The sequence below is a fragment of the Callithrix jacchus genome, chromosome 6 (genome assembly GCF_049354715.1).
Source record: "Callithrix jacchus isolate 240 chromosome 6, calJac240_pri, whole genome shotgun sequence".
Taxonomy (NCBI): domain Eukaryota; kingdom Metazoa; phylum Chordata; class Mammalia; order Primates; family Cebidae; genus Callithrix; species Callithrix jacchus.
The window spans coordinates 127,585,938-127,594,185 of record NC_133507.1 but is presented as its reverse complement, the minus strand read 5'-3'; positions in this window follow the sequence as shown (position 1 = coordinate 127,594,185).

Sequence of the window (8,248 nt, the reverse complement as noted above, 5' to 3'; positions counted from 1 at the left end):
GCGGAGGTGAGAAGAGGGGAGTGGTGAGGGAGAGTCTAAGAAAGAACTGAAGTCGCTTTCTTTTCCATGCATCATCAGCATTCTGGGCTTCCTCCTATCAAGTCACCCTCCTCTGCAGGGAAGAATGGTTTATTTTGTGTTTTGTTTTCTTTTTTCATCAGCCAAAGGTGCAGCTCTAGAAAAGGAACATAGAGTTATTCTCTAAATTCAGCATCACTCTCTCCTAGTTTAAGCACTATTTATTTATTTATATTTTATTTACTTATTTATTTACTTATTTTTTGAGATGCAGTCTTTTTCTGTCACCCAGGCTGAAGTGCAGAAGCATGATCTTGGCTCACTGCAACCTCCACCTCCAGGGTTCCAGCGATTCTCCTGCCTCAGCCTCCAAGTAGCTGGGCTTACAGGCATGCACCACCACACCCGGCTAATTTTTGTGTTTTTAGTAGAGACAGGGTTTCACTATGTTTTCCAAGCTCATCTCAAACTCTTGAGCTCAAGTGATCCACCCACCTCAGCCTCCTGAAGTTCTGGGATTACAGCTGTGAGCCACCGTGACTGGCCTGGTTTAAGCACTCCTGAAGAAGGATTCTTGTGCCTCAAATGCCTGGTGGTTAAGAACATAAGCATTTACCAATTTGGATAAGAATGCTAACCATGCCACTGAATAATTTTTGTTTTTGTTTTGTTTTGTTTTTTTGAGATGGAGTTTTGTTCTTGTTGCCCAGGCTGGAGTGCAGTGGCATGATCTCAGCTCACTGCAACCTCTGCCTCCTGGATTCAAGCAATTCCCTGCCTCAGCCTCCTGAGTAGCTGGGATTACGAACATGTGCCACCATGCCCAGCTAATTTTGTGTTTTTAGTAGAGACGGGATTTCTCCATGTTGGTCAGTCTGGTCTTGAACTCCTGACCTCAGGTGATCCACCTGCCTCGGCCTCCCAAAGTGCAAGCCACTGCTCCTGGCCTCTAAAGAGTTTTTGTAAATTCTTTAATTTTTTTTATCTTCAGCTTCCTAATCTGTAAATAGAGAATAAGAGCTCAAAAATGAGATCCATTATCATAGTCTTACCCTTGAAGGATGATGTGAAAAGCCCCCTTAGTGCATGAGTCAAGTGCCTTCTGGAGTGTCCCCAGCCAGCAGCATCCAGGCTGTGATCAAACGCCCTTACTGCCCACCCAAAGCAATCCACTCTGCTTGCTTGCTTTGTTGGTTGGTAGGCTTGTAACTTTCTTGATATTAAACAGATGTAAGTTCTTGTTTCTCCTAAGCCAAAATTTTCTTGATTATTATGCCAACATTTTTTCCCTAGCATCTTCAAGTATCTGAAGATAGTCATCAAACTCCTTAAGTCTTCCTTTCTCACTGGTTCCTTAAGAATTCCAATAAATACGTGATTTCAAGTCCCCTCCATCACCCTCCTGGGTTCTTTCTTCTGCACCACTTTTGTTTTCCAATGGTCTTCCCGATGTCTGTTTTGCAGAACTCAACAAACTGTTTCAAATATAGATTGACCATGAGAAAACAGAGTGTTGCCATTGCTAGCTTTGTTTTCATTACCATAAAATAATTTAAAATGTCTATGATGGCCCAGTGTGGTGTCTCATGCCTGTAATCCCAACACTTTGGGAGCCTGAGGCAGGTGGATCACTTGAGGCCAGGGGTTTAAGATCAGCCTGGCCAGCATGGCGAAACCCTTTCTCTACTAAAAATACAATAATTAGCTGGGCATGGCTACTCCAGAGTCTGAGGCATGAGAATTGCTTGGGCCTAGGAGGTGGAGGTTGCAGTGAGCCATATCATGCCATTGCACTCCAGCCTCGGTGACAGAGTGAAACACTGCCTCCAAACAAAACAAAACTAAAGACCACAACGAATGTCTTAAACCATCACAATAATGAATCTGGCACCCAGATTGTTTAGTTGTGATCATTGAGCAAATCTTTTCACCTGTGCTTTATCTTTCAGGTTTACATTTTATCTTCCACTCTTCTGTATCTCCTCCTAGGAGAAAAAAGAGGCAAAAATAATTTCAAGCATAATCTATATGAATGAGAGGAAGTTCTAGAATTGTCCTCTTCCCCCTCCTTTTGCTGCTGTGTTGAAACAGCATTACTGTTGCTACAGAAACAAATTTTTCTTCCCACTCGTTCACCAAGTTCACTTATTACCTCTTGGATGATAAACAGTATTGTTTTGTGAAGTGGCTGCAATCTCAATATATTCTGCCAGTTCCCTGATTAATGTTCCTTCCCCTTTAGGAAAAAGGCTTCTCTTTTTCTTAAGAGAGAAAGTATCTGGATGTAAATTAAGATAAGAATATGTTTGCCACCAATTCAGTTCCCACACTAAACCGGATATTCTCCTTGGACTTCTGTAAATGTCATTGACAATGTGTGATTGAGAACCAAAGCATCTTCAAAACACCAGACATCTTCAAAGCAGACACAGGAGTACAGATTTCCACCATGTCCCCTGGCTTCCTGACCTGCAGAGATTTCAGGTCATGGTTAAATATTCTTGCCTCAGACACAGTCATTTTCAGCCTTAAAAATTTTTTTAAACCATGAATATTATCTATGTATAAGAAGTTTTATAATCTGGAAGGTACCCTGCCATGATACTTGCTTCCAAAATTAGTTATTTGTTATGTTATGATATATAACATTGCCCAGAAGACACTAAAGAGGATTAAAGCTTCAGTTCTGTTTATATGGATGAACATATCAGCAACATAAACTAAACATTTCAGATCTCTAACAGTTGTCCAGTCATATACCCTACAAATGTAAAGTTACAGAAGTCCTGTGCCTTCAAGGTTTCCAAATTCAGTGCCTGTATTCTTCCTGATAAAAAAGTGACTTGTATACACAAAAATCTCTTTTTAAGAAAACACAGTTGGGGCCAGGCACGGTGGCTCACACATGTAACCCCAGCACTTTGGGAGGCTGAAGCGGGTAGATCATTTGAGGTCGGGAGTTTGAGATCAGCCTGACCAACATGATGAAACCCTGTCTCTACTAAAAATACAAAAGCTAACCAGGCATGGTAGTGCATGCCTGTAATCCCAATTACTCAGGAGGCCGAGGCAAGAGAATTTCTTGAACCCAGGAAGCGGAGGTTGCAGTGGGCCAAAATTACGTCATCACACTCCAGCGTGGGTGACAAAGCAAGCCTTTGTCAAGAAAGAAAGAAAAAGTGAGAGAGAAAGAAATATGAAGAGTGGGAGGGAGGGAGGGAGGGAAAGATGGAAGGAAGGGAGGGAGGGAGGGAGGGAGGAAACAGTTTGTTCCTCTATATCTCTAGGTTCATAGATCAAAAATATTCAAAATAAGGAGGCTGAGGCAGGAGAATTGCCTGAACCCAGGGGGTGGAGGTTGTGGTGAGCCGAGATCGCGCCATTGCACTCCAGCCTGAATAACAAGAGTGAAACTCTGTCTCAAAAAAAAAAAAATATTCAGAATAAAAAAATCAATGGCTGTATCTGTACTAAACATGCCCAGACTTTTTTCTTATTGTTATTCCCTAAACAATACAACAGCTATTTTTATAGCATTTACATTGTACGAGATATTATAAGTAATCTAGAGAGGATTTAAAGTATATGGGATGATGTGCATAAGTTATATGCAGATACTGTACTGTTTTATTTCAGGGACTTGAGCATCCCTGCATTTTGGTATGCATGGCAGGTCCTGAAACCAATCTCCTATGGATTCAGAAGGATAACTGTACTAATTTTGAGATTTCTCTTTACTATGATCAAGACTTTCAAACATTACATTGTTGATTACATTATATTGTTACATTGTGATTCTTTCCCAGACTTGAGACAAAGTTTGGGAAGAAGTTGCCACTTGTTTCACTTTATGGAATAGAAAAAAAAAAATGGAAGAGCATGAGATAAAGACCTAGACTAAATCCTTTTAGAAAAGGTAAATAAAGAATTTTTGTTTTGTTGTGTTGTTGCTATTGTTGTTGTTTAAGAGACAGGGTTCTCACTATGGTCTTGAAGTCCTGACCTCAAGCAATTTATTCACCTCGGCCTTCCAAAATGCTAGGATTCCAGACATGAGCCACCATGTCCATCAAAATTAATACCTTTTTTGAAAAAAGAGAACTCCAGTCCCAGTGGCTCATGCTTGTAATCCCAGCACTTTGGGAGGCTGAGGTGGGCAAATTACTTGAACTCAGGAGTTCGAGACCAGCCTGGGCATCATAGTGAAACCCCGTCTCTACTAACAAATACAAAAATTGGCTGGGCATGGTGGTATGCGCCTGTAGTCCCAGCTACTCGGGAGGCTGAGGCAGGAGAATTGCTTGAACCCAGGAGGCGGAGGTTGCGGTGAGCCGACATCGTGCCATTACACTCCAGTCTGGGTAACAACAGCGAAACTCTCAAAAAAAAAAAAAAAATCAGTTGGGTGTGGTGGTGTGTGCCTCTGTGGTCCCAGCTACTGTGGGGGGCTGAGGTGGGAGGATCGCTTGAGCCTTGGGAGGTCAAGGCTGCAGTTGAGCCAACATTACACCATTGCACTACAGCCTAAGTGACAGAGCCAGATCCTGTCTCAAAAAAAAAAAAAAAAATTAAAAAAGGGAAGTAAGAGAGATATAGTGCTATACATTATCATATTTTCTCACCACTTTTAACCAGATATGGTGATAAACCATATGGCATTTTGGGGCTAGACACAGGGGTCCCCAACTCAGATGCCTTCAGAAGGCAGGCATGTAACGATGTGTGAACTCCATGCAGATTCAGTTGTTTTTTTTTAACATAAAGTTCACAAAGTAAAACATGTTTTTGGCCAGGCACAGTGGCTCACACCTGTAATTTCAGCACTTTGGGAGGCCAAGGCAAGTGGATCACAAGGTCAAGAGATCGAGATCATTTTGGCCAACATGGTGAAACCCTGTCTCTACTAAAATACAAAAAAAAAAAAAAAAATAGCTGGGCGTGGTGGCACATGCCTGTAGTCCCAGGGAGGCAGAGGTTGCAGTAAGCCAAGATCGTACCACTGCACTCCAGCCTGGCAACAGAGTAAGACTCCATCAAAAAAAAAAAAAAGTTTTCAAATCTCTACTTAAAATCTTCTCACCCTTCTCTTGAAGTAACTCAAAGAAGTCCCACTCTCTCTCTGCCTGCCCCTTTATCTTCTACTGCTTTCAGTCCTAAAGTAAAGCTTGTAGATAATGATCAATACCTACAATTATTGAGCATGCTTTATGTGCCAGGTACTGAACTAACAACTTTTGAGGATTTCCTCATGTGATCATTACAGCAACCCCATGAGTTAGGAGCTACTGCTATTCTCATTTTACAAGTGAGGAAACTGAGGTTTCTTGGTATCAGGTGATATAGGAAGGACTGGATTGGAGAGCAGGCAGTCTAATTCTACAACCCATAGACCACAATATTGCCTTATATTTAAATTATTCCTGTGTGTTAATTATCTTAAAGTCTTGCAAAGGAATTAAGCCTAAAAATTTCTTCCTGGCTGGGTGCAGTGGCTCACCCTTGTAATCCCAGCACTTTGGGAGGGCAAGGCAGGTGGATCACGAGGTCAGGAGTTTGAGACCAGCCTGTCCAATGTGGTGAAACCCTGTTTCTACTAAAAAGTACAAAAATTGGCTGGGCGTGGTGGTTCTTGCCTGTAATCCCAGCACTTTGAGAGGATGAGACGGGTGGACCATGAGGTCAGGAGTTCGAGATTAGCCTGACCAACACAGTGAAACCCCGTCTCTACTAAAAATACCAAAAAAAAAAATTAGCCAGGTGTGGTGACAGGCACCTATAATCCCAGCTACTCAGGGAGCCAAGGTGGGAGAATTGCTTGAACCAGGGAGGCAGAGGTTGCAGTGAGCTGAGATCATGCCATTGCACTCCAGCCTAGGCAACAAGAGCGAAACTCTGTCTAAAAAAAAAAAAAAAGTTTCTTCCTAACTTAAGGATAATCATTCACCCCCAGCAGTCAACAGGGCAATACAGATTGTACAAGTTGGAACACTAATTTCTGGGTGGAGCACTAAAACAACAGGTACATAAGTAGGCGTTGACTTCCGTACATGTGCTGTGTTCTCTTTTTCAAACTGTCAAAATGAAGCATGGGGGCTGACATGCAGATCAGGCTGCAAATGCCTTTTATGACAAGAATTTTATCCTAGCATCATGAAAATAGGTATCATTTAATTTCCATTTGATTCAATTATACTTTGTAAGGGAAAAACTTTCTTTTTCTCTCTCCCAATCTCACTGCCTTTAAAACTGATAAAACATTTGATTGCCTAAAATTAGCTTGCTTTTCTGTTCGAGGTTGGTTTTCAATGCCAACTCAATAAAAATTGTTATTGTGAAGATTATATGCAATTTAGCTAAGCTTCCTGAAAGATTCTATTCATTTCTCAAATCAATGTCTTTCAAATACATCTCCCTCAATCTCAGTTCTCTCACTGTCTAAGGCCCTTCCATCTTTGACTTCCATTGTGATAATAGTCTCCTAAATGATTGTCTTTCTTCCATTCAAATCCTTTTCCAAGCCATCTTGCAAACTGCTACCAGATGATCTTTACAAAAACAAATATTCTGTCATGTCACTCCCTGCTACAAACAATTTTACTTGCTCCCAACTGGCAATGGAATAAAATCCAAACCCTTAAGCATGACATTCAAAGGCCTTCATCATCAGAATATCAGAACACTCCCATTTATGTTGTCTCTTCTAAAACCCAATCAAAATAATTTCAGTCTTCCTAATATACCAAAGAATATTGTCATTTGTCTTAATGCCTGGCATTAAGTAATAAATGACATGGGAACTACGACTAGGCAAGCTGCATCTCTATTACAGGAAAAACTGCCAGGAGCTAGGGTGTGAGGGTTATTCCACCACCTCCCAACTGGCTGCAGTCAACAATATCACCACCCAACCTTCCATTTTCAGCTAAACTCTCTTTGCTTCCCTTGGGTGAATAAACAGGGTCTCTTTTTAAAGTGTTGCTGTGCCTCAACGCCTTCCAAGCAGAGATTGTTCATCTGAATGGCAACAAAATACTCTACTGATGCCAAACATCTTGAGTACATTCTGGAGTGTAGTATAGTTTATGTTTGACCGTGGAAAATATTGAGCAATATCCCAAATACCACCACCGCCAAGCAACACACACATATACATGTTTCAAAAAATCTTTCTTCCCTAAGAAGACAGCCCTTGAAAAACAGTTTGCTCACCATATGTTTGATAGGTCATAGATCTGTGGTTTTCACCTGAGAATTTCTTCTGCCCATCGATTCTTTCTATTCATTCTTTTTTTTTTTTCTTGAGATGGAGTTTTGCTCCTGTTGCCCAGACTGAAGTGTAATGGTATCATCTCGGTTCACTGCAATCTCCGCCTCCCAGGTCCAAGTGATTCTCTGGTCTCAGACTCCTAAGTAGCTGGGATTTCAGGCACCCACCAATACACCCAGCTAATTTTTGTATTTTTAGTAGAGACAGGGTTTCACCACATTGGCCAGGCTGGTCCTGAACTCCTGACCTCAGGTGGTGATCCACCTGCCTCTGCCTCCCAAAGTGCTGGGATTACAGGTAAGAGCCACCGCATCTGGTCTTTTTTTTTTTTTTTTTTTTTAGACGAGGTCTTACTCTGTTACCCAGGCTGGAGTGCAGTAGCCCCATACTGGTTCACAGCAACCTCCACCTGCTGGGTTCAAACAATTCTCCTGCCTAAGCCTCCTGAGTAGCTGAGGCTACAGGCACACACCACCATGCCTGGCTAATTTTTGTATTTTAGTAGAGATGAAGGTTTTACCATGTTAGCCAGGCTGGTCTTAAACTCCTGACCTCAAGTGATCTGCCTGCCTCAGCCTCCCAAAGTGCTGGGATTACAGGTGTGAGCCTTCACACCCTGCCTTTTCTATTCATCCCTGTTAGTTATCTAGTCAGAGGTGAAATACATGTTCCCTTGAGGGCCCCTATGGTTTTAACAGGAGACACATTCAGAGCTTGAGTTCTTTTTACCAGAGTGTGTGGGGAACTCTACACAGGAAACCTACCCAGACAAAGGTCAGCAATATCAAGTCCTTCTCTCTGTTCAAAGCAGCTTAGAGTCTAAACTGCCTTAAGATTCTGTGAGGTGCACATTTTCACAGTGGTCCATGAAAACCCATCTAACTCAACAATACAGAAGAAAATTAAACCTCTCTTCATTCACCAAATGTTCTGCCAGAAAAATCTTTGTGTTTTGTCAAGGTA